Raw genomic sequence first — 15,196 nt, 5'->3', positions numbered from 1 at the left:
AGAAATTGTGCTCCTTCATATTTACACAAAAGGCAGAAAACCTCGTGTGTATACAACAACCTGCACTCAGATGTACATTGCAGCTTTATTCAAAACATGGAAGGATCCAAGATGCTTTCCAATGCGTGAGTGGATAAGCTCTGGTACATCCAAATAATGGAATATTATTATTCAGTGCTGAAAAGAAATGAGCTATCAAGCTATGAAAATACATGAATAAATCTCAAATGCATACTAGTAAGCAAAAGAAGTTGATCTGAAAAACCTGCTTACTCTATGGTTCTAACTACATGAGAAATTGGAAAAGGAAAATAAAATGTGGAAATAATATAAATATCAGTGTTTCTTAGGGGTTAGGTAGAAGGGGAGTACAAATAGGTATGATACAAAGGGGTTTTACAGCAGTTCAGACATTCTCTATGGTACCATAATGATGGATGCTGGTTTAAACCCATAGACTGACACCAAATTCAAACCCTAATGTAAACTCTGAACTTTGAATGATCATGATGTGTCAATGAAAGTTTATCAATTGTAATAAATGCACCATTTATGATGTTGATAATGGAAGAACCTGTACACATGTAGGGCAGAGGCCATATAAGAAAACTCTGTGCCTTCTGCTCAAAGTTACATTGAATCTAAAACACTTAAAAAATAAGGTCTATTATAAGAAATTAAAAATGCAGAAAATACACGAAACACATCAAAACTTTTGAGTGCTTTTTTTTAATTTTTAAGAATGACACAATGTTATATACACAGGTTAAGAAACAAATCAATAGAAAAGACCCCAGTAAAAGTGTTAGGGAGGTACCTAATCGAGAGGTTAATTGTTAACAAAACTTATGCGTGTATTGAAATTTTTATTGACTTGATTTTTTGTAAACAGAGAGGAAGAGATCACTAGAACTTTTAAGAAAATCTATAAACTATTAGAAAATAATGATAAACAAGACAAAATCAAATAGTAATGAGGAGACTGAAGGGAAGTCCAGATGATATAAGAATAAAAATAGTTAACAATATTGTATTTGATACCTCTGAATGACAGGTGGTTGCATCTTTGAAAAACAAAAAGATGTTACAAAAAGCAAACAAAATACAAGAAAGATCTCCAGAAAGGTTAAAAAAAAGTAGTGCAAAATATTTAATAAAATTACAGCATGATAAATCTGTGAGAACTTCAGTAAATATGATCTTTTCATATAAATGAACAATAGAGAGGAAAAAAAAGACAAGTGGAGATATCATTGAGGAGTATAATTCAAGTTATTACTGAAAGAAAAATCAGATGAAGAAGCTAGGAGTAATTTATTAAAATATTAATAAGACAATATTTAAAGAAATAAGAAAAATGATTTACAGATTAACCCCATAAGTACAATAAATGAAAACAAATAAGGGCAAAATATACACTTAAAAAATTTTTGTAACACTTGGATTAAAGACAAAGTTTTAAAGACTAAGAATTAAAAAAAAAAATGACAAGGGCTGAGGCTGTAGCTCAGTGGCAAAGCACTTGCCTAGCACAGATGAGGCGCTGGGTTTGATCGTCAGCACCACATAAAGATAAATTAATAAAATGAAGTTATTATGTCCATCCACAACAAAAAAATATTTTAAAAAATAATGACAAACAACACACAGAAGGAAGAAACTCATAATTCCACTGCATTTCATACAATAAACACTGGATGTTGGAAAGCAATTGGGGCAATAGATTAAAAAATCTGAGAATAATGTCGATCTGGAATTGTGTAGCCATGCAGGTAAACTTATCCAAGACTAAAAGCAGAAGAGATAATTTTCAAAAAAAACAATAAGCAAAATTTTAAGATTCTCTAAATTAAATTTTTAAAATAATTTCCCCCAGATAAGTATATTAAAACAAGGTAATGACAAATGGACAAAATTAAATAAATAAATAAACGAGGAAATCAATTGACAAAAGACATCCACACACACAAAAATGCTCAGGCTGACATTCTTCAGAAAACATGCTCCACTATAATAAAAAATTAACCAAATAATAACAATGGTAATGTTAATGAGATAGCACATTGCCAGAGTAAAATTGTCCCAGGACAGTAAAGTGAAAAGTCTAAAGAGTAACTAGTTTGGATCAAACACAATAGAGGACCAGAGAAATCTCTTGGGATGAAAGTAGGGAAAAAGGAAATGGGATTGAAGGATTAGTTGAAGTTTAGACCATCTACATCATTTTAGAGTAAGTTAGTGACATTTGATGACATGTAAGCTGCCAGCAAAAATTATAACTATTATTAATCTTATCAAAGCAGAAGTTTATAAGAAAGGAAATCTTACTCTAATATACTACATAATGTAATTAAAAAATAGAGCCAAAACATTATAAATGCTAATTATTGATTTGACAAAAATCTCCGATTCATCTGTGTTTAATGATGAAGAAAGCAGAGAAGGTATTTAAGAAAAATGTGAAAAAAAATCCGTTTTCCATATCCAAAATAGGCAATCATTAGATCATGTGTTACACTGAAAATCATGAGGTAGTAGCCTAAGAATCTGTTTAAAAATATGGAAAAATACTACAAAAATACTAGAAATTACAAAATGTTGGAAGAAATTATAAGAATGGGAGAGAAGAGGAGGATGAAGGGCCACTATCATCGTCCATTCTAAACTTTATGGTTCTTTTGATTTTACTCTTTTAGTTATAGTCTCATAATAATTTCATAAAATAAAATTTCACTTTCTGTACATCCAATAATAACTTGATGAAATTAAAAAACAATAACAAACCAAGAAAAATGCCTGGCATATATACAAAGCAGGTGTTAAAATCCTTGAAGCATTGTGTTTGTAAAAAAAGAAAGAAAACTAGAAGTCACAAGAAGAAAATGGAGAAAAAACTGAAAATGGCAAAAGAAAAAAATAACAATTAAAGCAAAAAGAAAAGTTCCATTTCAGCTGCCAACTGAGATTGCTAGACCATTTTTTATATTGTAAACTTTTTAAAGTTGGATCTATTTACACAGTAAGAAACACTGGATGATAAAATTTAAACTGAATAACTTTTCAGAAAGGCAATTCTTAGGATTATTGAAATATTTTAATAATTTAAGTTCCTTTAAAAATATTCATTCTGCTTCCAAGAAAGGATCCTAATAATATGATAAAAGCTGCCCACCATAGTATGATGGAGGAAATTTGCATTATATATGACTCCAACGATCATACCTGCAATCTTAGACCTTAAAATAAACTAAATACCCAGCAAAGTGAATTAGTTTAGGTATTATGAAACATCCAAACAGTGCATGAATATATAAACATGTTTATCTGCTGTGAAGGACCTGAGAAGGTATTCTCTGCATATCATTTTGCTGAATTTCTGGAAGTCTGTTACACATATCTTTGCTTCTCACTACAGTACAGAACCTCCCTTTCGCAGCTTCTAGTACAAACTTCCATTTTGTTAAGAGTTTCATTTTAATCCATTCACCATGGATCCATATTTTCTATAGCTTGACAGAGAATCCACCTCCAAGCCATTATAGATGGAAAAGAGACAGTTAGCTTTAGAGGATGATGGAGGGATGTGAGTAGACAAGCCATTTTGTGCAAGGAATTCAGGTGAATTCCCTGGTGTTCAATTTGTGTGTGGCAGGGACCAGTGCAGCTTCCTGCCCCCTGAGGTCTTTGGCTTCAGTGGACAAGCCTTTCTCCAGCTCTGCAGGAAGATTCTGAGCCCTTCATTTCCTCCTCTGTGATCATTTGACTTTTAGCTTCATCCACTCATGCCAGTGACCTCTCCTCTGCCTTCTTTGCACCTCCTTTTCTCACGTCCCTGTTGTCTCACTCTCGTTCTTTTTGTCTTTGCTTGAGTACATCTTTTCTTATTTTCATTTGCCTTTTTAATGCATTTGGGGGAAGGAAACAGAAATAGATATTTATGCAATCTCCTGTAACTATCGGGAACTAGAAAAGGTTCTATTTTTAGCAGGAAAAAAACATAATTCAAAGTACTTTGATATGATGCCTGTGTCCTTTTTGAATTGAGGGATGTTATTGGAGTAATGATTTACCAAAGTCATATGAGGGAGGAGTGAAGAGCGGTTGTGTAGGATTCTTTAGCCCTGTTTCTTCTTAAGGAGCTGCATTGCTGCCTGCCACATACAGCTTCGTTTCTTTTTTAAAAAAAAAATTATTTTATTTTATTGATTTAAAAAATGACAGTGGAACGCATTACAATTCTTATTACACATATATACCACAATCTTTCATATCTCTGTTTGTATATAAAGTATTTTAACACCCAATTCGTGTCTTCATACATGTACTTTGGATAATGATGTCTATCACCTTCCACTATCCTTGCTAATCCCCTGCCTCCTCCCTTTCCCTCTTCCCTATCTAGAATTCATCTATTCCTCCTATGCTCCCCCTCCCTACCCCACTATGAGTCAGCCTCCTCATATCAGAGAAAACATTCAGCATTTGTTGTTGTTGTTTTTGGAGGGGTGGGGTGGGAGAATTGGCTAACTTCAATTAGCATTATCTTCTCCATTGCCATCCATTTACCTGCAAATGCCATGATTTTATTCTCTTTTTTTGCTGAGTAAAATTCCATTGTGTATATATGCCACATTTTTTTATCCATTCATCCACTTAAGGGCATCTAGGTTGGCTCCACAGTTTAGCTATTGTGAATTGTGCTGCTATAAACATTATTGTGGCTGTGTCCCTGTAGTATGCTGTTTTTAAGTCCTTTGGGTATAAACCAAATAGGATGGCTGGGGCAAATGGTGGTTCCATTCTCAGATTTCCAAGAAATCTCCATACTGCTTTACCACACAAATGCCCAACCGCTTGCAAAGAGGAATCATGGCATGTTCACTGGTTGAGTCAGCCTCCTTTGATATTATAGGGCTCACACCAGCTGCAGGGAAACAACTTGGGTTTGATCTTGCTATCTAAGCACAGTCATTGGACCTACCTATCAGAGATCATTAGCCATTACCACCCTACAGAACATGCCTCGTATATATTCCCAAGCCAGCTATCCATCTTTTTCTTTTAAAATATAGAATTCCATGGTTCACACTGAAACATCCTTTAAAGCTTTGCCAAATCTCTCAATTCCTGCATCCTCAAGCTTGGTTGTATTTCCATTCACCAAAGCTAGAACCTGTGACTCCTTGTCAGAGGACAGTCATCAGATAAATGTTGTCTATTTGCTTACAGGGGTGGACAGCCAAAGGTGTCTGGGGATCTCATCCCCCTGGGGGCTCCTAGACAATGACAGTTGATGGAGTTTAGAAGCCCAAGTCCCTTGCTTTGGACCTGGATAATGGATGCCCAACTTATACCCCTGAATTCTCCTGTGGAAAGGCTACAGCTATGCCTCATGGAATTCCATCTGAGGTTACACCCTTGATCCCCTTCCTGTGCCTCCCTGTTCTGCTCCCCAGCTCTCTCCTGGTGGCACTTTCTTAATACATTACTTCTATACACATCCTAAGCACTGGTTCTCCAGAACCTAACCTGAGAGGTGCAAGAATCAATTAGTTTCTTTTCTTATTTTTATGGAATAAATCAATATGTGCTGATTTTTAAAATAAAGCTGTGCTTCTACATCAACCATCTCTATAATTTCTTTTAATGGTAAGTATAAGCATAAATACTTCCAAGGATATTGATACCTACTAAGTTTTGAGAGAACATAGTTTTCATTTCAGAGTTTTAACAGGGGGGAGGTCAACAAAAAGATATCCTTAGATGTAGAAATAGGGGGGAAAATGGTAGCTGTATATTATTCTTTGAACTTTCCTGAAGTCATAAAACATTTTTTTTTGAAAAATGAAATAAAATTAGAATTCAAGGATGACTGACTTGTAGTGAGTATGTTTTCAGAAGTTATTCTTTGTGTGGATGTACTGAACATGCAACCCATTTTATTAAGTGCTACGACTCACCCTGCAGGCAGTGCTGCCTCAGGGACACAAGGTGAGCAAAGGAGCATAGGTCCTGCCCTCAAGAAGCTTGCATTTTAGTGAAGGAGACAAACAATTGTTAATTATAGGACTATAACTTTCTTTGTTACTGTAGTATAAAAATTGACTTCCCAAATTCCTTACACTTCCCTATACTTTTAAAATGCCAGTTATTTATAGCCAATATCCATAAAACTGTTCAAGAGTTCTAACATGAAGGTAGGTAGACCTGGGACTGACCAGCAGAACAGGCCCAGTGGCCCGCCGGCGTGGTAGACACGTCACCCCAATTGGAGGAGGGGCAGAGCAGAGCCGCCGCCCGCCCCCCACGCCTGCAAGGTAGGCAGACCTGTAACTGACCGGCAGAACAGAACCCTAAAGAGAGAAATAGAAGAAGATCTTAGAAGATAGAAAAATATACCCTGTTCATGGATAGGCAGAACTAACATCATCAAAATGGCGATATTACCAAAAGTTCTCTATAGGTTTAATGCAATGCCAATCAAAATCCTGTCTGCATGGGTATCTGATGCAGAACTCTAAAGCACCTATTAAGAAGTTCACCCTCATTGAACTTACATAGAAGCATTGACTCAAAATTATTTTCACAGTGATGCTTCTGCTCAAGTATTTTCCATTACTTTATTGTACTTATCTCTTGACATTTTTTGTCCTTAAAACCAGGATGTATCTTATTTCTGTTTACATTTTTAACTTAATGCTCTATCTAACAAATGTCAAGAATGAAAATATATGTTAAATGAAGGAATGCAATGAAATGTGCATGTTCATCAGGCCATTTGCTTATGGATTTGAAATTCTTCCGTATCAAGAAAGAATGCATGAGCAACTAGTTCCAAAAGTACTTAAAATGCATGTACTATATGTTAGCATGAAATTCTTTGAAGACCCAGACGTTAATGTTATAGACCTTGCCCTGGAGGAGCTCACAGTCTAAGAAAAGCCAACAGGTCTATAATATCCATCCATAGTGGATTTTCTTCAAGAGGAAAGTTATTTTCTATTGCAAGAATCACTTGTAGTAGCAATAAAGACTTGTCTTCATTTAAATCCTCAGCAAAATACCCATCACATAAATGACAATGTGGGGAAGTACTTCACTTTGGAGTGTATGCCTGGATTTTGAATTTCAGCTTCCTCTAAGCCTAGTTCAATGGAAGACAGTGGATTGATTCTCACATCAAAAAGAATGCAAAGCTATATGTACTTAACCTTTGTAACCAGTGACTGCAAAAAATAATAATAATAATAAGCAAGTCTGAGGAAGGGAAATGAGTTACTTGAAATTCTGCTTGAAGTTCTTTTAATCTTGTGAAAGATGGACTATAAATCAATAAATAATAATAACATCAAAACATGCAATTATATTTTCTTACCATTTAAAAACACTGGAAAGATATGGTTGGTTCCAGCAGCTTTTTCCCTTTAAATGTAATAACAGACTAAATCTCTACTTCTAAAAGTAGGGCATTAGTCAGGTCTGGGTTAGTGTCCTGTCATTGGGCTGGAAACATCCTTCCCACACACACACACAAAAATTGGAAACTGCATCTATGTCAACATATATTTCCCCCTAAGCGTTCTCAAATTAGAAACACTTACATTTTGAAAATCATAGTTTAAATACTTGCACAAAGTAGATATTTATAGTTGACATATTAGAGATCAAGGTACTCATGTTGAGTGAGAAAAAGTGACTTACCTGAAGCACTGTTAAGTACTTCTTGGTGAACTATTGTAAGTTTCATCTCAGTATCTAACATTCTGCTAACAAACTTGACTGAAGTAGGCCCAAGATGAATCCATGAGTCATTTTGTAGTCAAGAATTCCTCTCTAAGTCAAAGGTATTTCATTGGCAGGTGGAGTTGAATGAGCTGTAATAAGTAAAAATGGATGGAATTATTATCAGTAACTGAAGAAAACTTTGTTTAAGTTGTTAAAAGTTAAATTAAGGAGGATACAGTGTAGAAGACCCTGCAGACTTGCTCTTATACCCATATGGTATTCATGTGTCCCAATCACGGGCTCAAATCCCCTTTACCTCATGAACTGCTTTTCTCTGCCATATTGAGCAACCAATCTAGGATTTTTAGATTCTTTGACTTTCACCCATATAATAAGGAGGATACTTAAATGGATATTTCACATGGCAAGTGGTCCTTTTAAAGAGATAAACAGATAATGTCAATATCTTAACTCTAGTGAACAAGTAAATTGAGGCGCATTGTATCCTGATCTCACCTCTTCCTCTTTCTTGCCTCATAATTCTGAGTTTTGAGTTGGAACCAACTATGTGACTTGGAAACCATCCCCCCTTCTCTCTTTCTTTCTGTGTGTGTGTATGTGTGTGTGTGTGTGTGTGTGGGGGTGTCTCCTGCCTTTTAACTATAAACTAAAACACAGGTGCAGAAAAAAGATACAAAAATTTACCTAGCAAATTATTAAAAGCAAATACTCTCATAATCACCACTCAGATCGAGCAATAGTCCCATTACAATCACCCAGTCCCTTCCTCTCTCCACACTAACCACTTTCTTGAAGTTCATTGTAGTTTTGCCTTTAAAAGCATAAAAAAAATGAATAGATGAATATGTTAAAAGGGGAAATAACTAATGAAGTAAGGTATAAACAGAGGGATACTAAACAGCAATTATAAAAATTGCAATTGAATCATACAGGTAATCATCCCTTCATGAATGTGCACATTCAGTCCCTGCATCTGGGTATATATCCCTGTGCTTTTAGAGCTGACATTACATAGGCGAGACAGACAACAAAATTAATAAGTAGCACCCATTATAGCTAATGGGAAATTCCCTGAAGCACAACAAATGAGGTGAAGACATGGAGGGGGATAGAAAGGTACTGTCCCGGGAAGGGCTTTCAGAGCCATGAGCATTGGAGCAGGGTGGTATGAGAATTCCAATCAGAACAACAATGCAAAAAAAAAAAAAAAAAAATCCTTGCAAGAGAGCAAAAAGGCCAGAGTGGGAGAACGGTGGAGACTTATTTGAGGGGAGGAAAGTGTAGATCATGTAGCACCTTGGAAACCACAGTAAGAAGCTTGGATTCTATTTTAATTGCATTGGGAAATCATCAGAAGGATTTGAGCAAAAAAGTAACCACCATCATTATGTTTTTGAGGATCCTGTTGGCAGTTGGAAGAGTAATATTTAGCAGGCCTCTGGCTGTAAGCTTGGAGAAAGACGATGGAACACAATTCTGCCCAAAAAATGATATGGAACGGTCTCCAAGGCACACACTGATTTAGAAAAGAAAAGCAAACCATTTCTAATGGGTGATCCTAGTGATATAAAAATAGCAAAATTAGTACTTTCAAGCCACATAATATTAACTGGATATGTGTGTGAACAAGCTGTGTATGTGTGTGTGTGTGTGTGTGTGTGTGTAAATGCCTATTTTAAAAGCTCCCCAGAGAGCTTTGGAAGGCAACATGCCAAACAGACCTAACTTTGGGAAACAGAGTGGGTTTGGCTGTGGGTGGGGGGTGAGCCACTTTTGTATCATTTATTTTTGTTTTTGCAACAATAATGGATCCATTTGTTGTTTGAATATCTTAAATACAAATTGTAAGACTTTTAAAGCTGAAGCAAGCATTTGGGGAGTTGTGTACATAAAAATAATAAAGATTTTTTAACGGCTATCTTAAAATGATAAATATTGTGAAGAATCGGTGGTGATTCTGGATGCACTCAATTCAGCAATTCTCAACTTAAAAATTTACTCCTGAATTATTTTCTTACAAAACTTATTTGGGAAAGGTTATTGACACATTTACATGGAAGGGGATTGGAGGAAAAGAGGAAGAAAATGTGCACATTTATGACAGCTCACGAGGAGATTTTTTATCTAAAACTGCTGGTTGAAAACATCAGAGTAGAAGTCAGTTTTTAAAGCCTAGGTTTTGGAAGGAGGATCTAGTCCCTGGCATCAAACTCTTGCTCCTGTAAGTGGATGGATTTGGAGAATATCATGCCAAGCGAAATAAGCCAATTCCAAAAAAAAAAAAAAAACAAAGGCCAAATGTTTTCTCTAATATGTGGATGCTAATTTACAATGGGGTGGGGGGTGTATTAGGGAAGAATAGAGTTACCTTAGATTAGGTAGAGGGAAGTGAAAGGAGGGGAGGGGAGGGGATTATGGGCTAGGAAGGATAGTAGTGTGAAACAGTCATTATTACTTTATGTGTATATAAAACTGCATGATCAATGTCACTCTACAACATGTACGTCAGAAAAAGGAGAAATTATAGCCCATCTATGTATGATATATCAAAGTGCATAAATGCCATTCTACTGTCATGTATAACTAATTAAAATTTCAAAATTAAAAGAGAGAGAGAGAGAGAGAGAGAATTTAAAAACCTACTCCTTCATTTTCTGTGAGGCTGAGCCAGGACAAGTCTTTTACCCTTTCAAAAGTTCCCTCTTCCTCTGCTAAAATATGGCTGAACACCTCTCCCGGATAAAGTTATTACAAGAAAAGCAGCTGAAGGAGGAAGAGAAAGAGAGAGAGAAGCTGTTATTTAACTGCAGCAGCAGCCTCTACCCCCTAAGTCAATGGCGTCATTTGTCTGTAGAGCAGGTAATGATTTATTTACAAAACCAGAGATGGGATGTTTGGCTGTGGCAAATTGGTCTCAAAGTACAGGGAGAAAAACAGTCAGTGAAGTCAAGAGGATTAAATTGTCCTACATAATAAATAAGAATTCACTCATTTCTAGAAATGAGGATTAATTCTCACTGGAGACAGTGGTACTTGAGATTTAGAATTATTGGTTGGTTTAAAATCCTAGCTTGACCAGCAATATCCACTGTCCATGTTGCCCCTATACAATGTACCAAATTCTCTGTGATTTTGTTTCATTACATATAAAATCTGATACTAGTTTAACTTACATCTTTCTATTTTTACAAGAATTAAATAATTGAATAAATATACTGAAGCAATGAATGTGTTAATTAGCTTGATTTAGCCTATCTACAATGATAAATATTTCAAAACATCAGACTGTACATGATAAATGCATAGAATTTTGTTAGTTTTAAAAAAAATAAAAGCCAAGGAAATATAGGTTAACAAATAAAATGTGCTAAGAATAGTGCCCTGAAAGTGAAGTAAACAATAAATGCTATCATTATTAAATATTTATCTTCTGCATCTATTGTGCTGTAAAGTAACCTGGTAAGATTAAATTGCAATGTAGACAGGCATTTTGGAAAAAAGCAGTAACCCCAGGAGATCAGGAATCTAGACCCAGAGTACCATTTACTCACTGTGAGGCTCTGAGCCTAGTTGTCCCTGAAGTTAAATTGCTCTGTCTGCAAAGCATGAACTTTGAACACACTGATTCCAAATTTACATTTCTATTCTTATTATCAAATTTTGAATCTTTGATTCTAGGTAAACATATCCATTACTAAAGTCCCCTTTCCTTTGTTGAAACACATTAAATACAAAGAGAGTTGATCTTGTTTTTCCATCCCAATGGCAGAATTCTACAAAGGTTCATAAAATTAAAAAAAAGAGGCTTTTCATTTAAATCACATGTTTTTATTGAAATGCCTTTGCTTTAGTGAGACTTCATTTTCCTATGTATACATAGAAAAAGTTGTTTTAGGAGAATGGGATAGTCCTTATCTACTTTGGAGTTGACTTAATTTCATGGAAGCCAAAGTATGGGTATATGAAACCCTGGTTGGCTCTTAGAGTAACCAGAATGACAAGTCATAGTTTGGGGGAACACAGAGGATGCCAGAGGCATCTGTGAGTCCAAGTGAGTTAAGGTCTGAAAGGAAGAAGCCTGCAAAGGACAAGAAGGATCCAAGGGTTTTGTGGGTTGGAAAATGAATTATCAGTTTTTCCCAAGATTAGCTAATAGGACAGTGACTTGCATGAGAGAAAAATAAATTCATCTTCATATTTTGTGTACTGGGCAGGAGATGAGAATGCCTCAGACTACAGCATTGGCAGGAGAAACAGAGAAAAATGGACACATTTGAGGTATCATTATTCAAGGATATGGAATAACAACCCCCCAGAGAGAAAGAAGGCAAACAATGGGCTCTGGACTCTGGACTTTTGTCTTTTCCCAGTAACAATGAGTCCAGAGTAAAGAAGGCAAATGATGGCTCTGGGCTCTGAACTTTCATCCCAATTACAATGGGTTTCAAGGGTATTTTTTGTCTTTTTTTGTTTGTTTGTTTGTTTGTTTGTTTTGTTTTTTGTACTGAGAATTGAACTTGGAGGCACTTGACACTGAGACACATCCCCAGCCCTATTTTGTATTTTATTTAGAGACAGGGTCTCACTGAGTTGCTTAGTACCTCGCCATTGGTGAGGCTGGCTTTGAACTTACAATCCACCTGCCTCAGCCTCCCAGGCTTCTGGGATTACAGACATGCACCACCATGCCTGGTGGGTTTGGGGATTTTGAAATTTGTTTTCCTGGTTAGACTTCGAACTGCACAACTAGTTTTCTGAGTGCCCAGGTCTGGAATGATTAAGTCACACTAAACATTCTGCTATGATTAACTCTCCTTAAAACCAATAAAAAGCAGACCCCCCTCTTGTAACCAATTGCCTTTTTCTCTCCTGAAAATGTTCTGTGTGCCATTCCACCATTGCCTAATAAAGACAGCTTGCTGACTTGTGAGGTCGGTTCCCATTTCAGTTATTTGTGCTTACAATTATGAGTAACATTGACAGGACGTACCTGTGTATTTGGCTGGTCGCGCAGGGAGAAAGAAGCCAGCAGGGATGGAGCTAGTTTTCTAAATTAAGCAACAGTGTGTGTGTTGAGGTCATTGAACTAGTTGGGAAAGACTAGAAAGAGAACAAATGTGAGAAAGAAAGTAGGAAAATCTTGATTTCTGTTTTGTACTACTTAATTTGAGGTGCAGGTGTGATTCCAAATGATAACACGAGCATGAGGAGGACAGTTTGACGATAAAATCTATCCTTCCTATTGTGTTCCACCCATGGGTGACATTTTAAAGCTTTGGAAATGTGTGAAATTACTAAAGCAAAGAAAAGTGCCTAGCATCAACCCCAGGGAAGCCCAAATTTACAGTGGGGAAGAACAAGGAGTACTTTTAATGGGAATAGAAAATGCTGAGTGGAACAGCAGAGTACAGTGAAGATGGGGGAGAATCTAATGGACTGTGAACATGGAAGTCACTCTTCATATTATAAGAGGAGCTTCAATGATGTTGTAGGGGCAAAACCCCAGGTGAAGTTTTTGAAAAATGAATTGGAGGTGACTGATTGGAAACTACCATTGTGGAAAGTCCTTTTGCCAAAATTGGAAGCCAAGGGATGGAAGGGTGCTTGATTAACTTGGATTTATTGCAAAGTTCTGGAGTGCTTTCTGCTTGCTCCTTGGTATCTCTTCCTCATATTAACCGTCTTTGACTAAAACTAGCTGACTTGTCTTCCTCATACTAAGAGTCTTTGATTAAAACTAGTCCAAGACTCACCATTCCTAGCTATTCTGTTGTGTTAAGTTGCTTGGAACTGATGGAGATCTCTGTTCTACCAGGGCTCACAGAAGTTCATCTTGGAGCTCTGGATCACTCTCTCTGGATCACACTCTCATTGCTAACTAGAATCTAAGAATGACACTTGGGCAATTTAGTGGGGGTGTCTTATTCAGGTGTAGTGCTTGTTAGGAATGTGGTAGGAAATGAGTTGAGGAAAGAGCCACCTGAATTTTCCCAATTTAGCCCCAAGGGGGAAAAACCATGGCAGCCAAGAGCAGCACCTTGTGCTGACTTTGAATGGAAATTGACTAGAAAAGTATCTGAATAGGTGATGAACAGTTCAGACTATTCACCAGTCCTTCCAACGCCTATCCAGTGCATTAATCTTTTCCCCAAACTTCTTTTGTTTCTGAATAATCAGTCACTGGCTTAACCTCACATAATCCCAAGGACATTTTCTCTTTTGAACTGACTCAGAGGCAACTGCTCTTGCCCAAAGAGAGACCCACATGACTGGTATCTAGTAAGACAGGATATGAAAGGTAGAAATAACCAAGGAACTGTTAAAGAGTGAAGATTCCACTGATCAGTTTCCTGCTTTCACTGGATCCCACACAGGGGTTTCTGGCACAATTCAGAACCTCACACAAAAGATTATATTTGAGTAAATTGAGTTCAGGTAGCATCTAATATTTATTTTTATTAGTGTTCAAGACACATTATTTTTAAATGTTTTGTTTTAGTTGTAGTTGGACATAATACCTTTATTTTATTTATTTATTTTTACATCATGCTGAGGATGAAACCCACACATTAGGTGAGTGCTCTACTGCTGAGCCACAACCCCAGCCCCTCGAGACACATTTTGCTATGCCCTTCGTCTGCATTTTCTTGTTTATTATAATGACCCTATGATATAGAATGCATGCATGATGAGAAGAGTCTGAAACTTAGAGATGTGCCAAGTCAGAAGAATGGGAAGAACACTAAGCTGAGGGTATTTTGTGTAGCAGCAGGAAAATGGACAGGCTCTCAAAAGCTACAAAGTTGCATATTTATTCTCTTTTTGCTATTATTTGCCGCAGCCCGGCTGGCTGGGCAAAATAAGCAGAGGGGGTGACGAATAACTTGTGTACTTGATACAGCAGGAGTGGAAGCCGTTTATTGCAGGACAGGAGCAGTATTTATACATTCCACACAGCTTATCTAATAGCATAAACTAGATACATCAGTCAACCAATCAGGAATCTCTACACCTAATGGCTCGGTTTTGTTACTTCTCAAACCACTCCCTCTGACATTTTGCCAGGCACCATCCAGACTTGTTTACGAACTTTAACATTCCCCTGACAAAATGCCAGGTGTTATTTTGACTTATTTACAGACTCTAACATTTCCCCCTTTTGTTTAATTTAAATAACGACCATAGTGGTTTTTACAGAAACACCATAAATAACCTGCTACAAACAGAAAGGGAGGATACAAAATGCCACAATACCAAGCCAATTGATGGCTCCATGCAAGAAGCCCTTGGAAAAATTATACCAGCAATGACACCGTTTGCAAAGATACCGAGTTACAATTTGTTATAGATTACAGTTTGTTGTCTCAGTCCAGGTAAAGCAGTGTCTCAATAGATTAACTCACAGTCCAGGTAAATCACAGTCCAGGTAAGTTCTGCAGACAGCTAGCTT

The sequence above is a fragment of the Marmota marmota genome, unplaced genomic scaffold (assembly GCF_001458135.2).
Source record: "Marmota marmota marmota unplaced genomic scaffold, marMar, whole genome shotgun sequence".
Lineage (NCBI taxonomy): Eukaryota > Metazoa > Chordata > Mammalia > Rodentia > Sciuridae > Marmota > Marmota marmota.
The sequence above is the reverse complement of the archived record's forward strand: the minus strand, read 5'-3'. Positions refer to the sequence as shown.